This window comes from Mangifera indica, chromosome 7, assembly GCF_011075055.1.
Source record: "Mangifera indica cultivar Alphonso chromosome 7, CATAS_Mindica_2.1, whole genome shotgun sequence".
NCBI classification, from domain to species: Eukaryota; Viridiplantae; Streptophyta; class Magnoliopsida; order Sapindales; family Anacardiaceae; genus Mangifera; species Mangifera indica.
The window spans coordinates 11,097,078-11,097,379 of NC_058143.1; positions in this window are offsets into that span (position 1 = coordinate 11,097,078).

Consider the following 302-nt stretch of genomic DNA (forward strand, 5'->3'; position numbering starts at 1 on the left):
CAATGTATTCCATAAGATGTTTTAAGTTTTATGGGGCAGGAACGATGGCAGCCATTGAGCTGTTTTTACTCGTACAGGTGCAAGAGTTGTCATGACTCATATTATTAGCAAAAGGGTATTTGTTTTAGAATTCCCCTATAAGCATTTATATTTGATTCGGAAAAACTGCTGCTGAGTAAAAATCTAATGCATGGGTTTGCATACAAATTGCACAATAAGCTCTTGTAATTCTTCTATGACCTGCCAAGTTATAACCTAAATTAACCTCACAGCAAAAAGCTGCATCCACTTCACAGAAAACA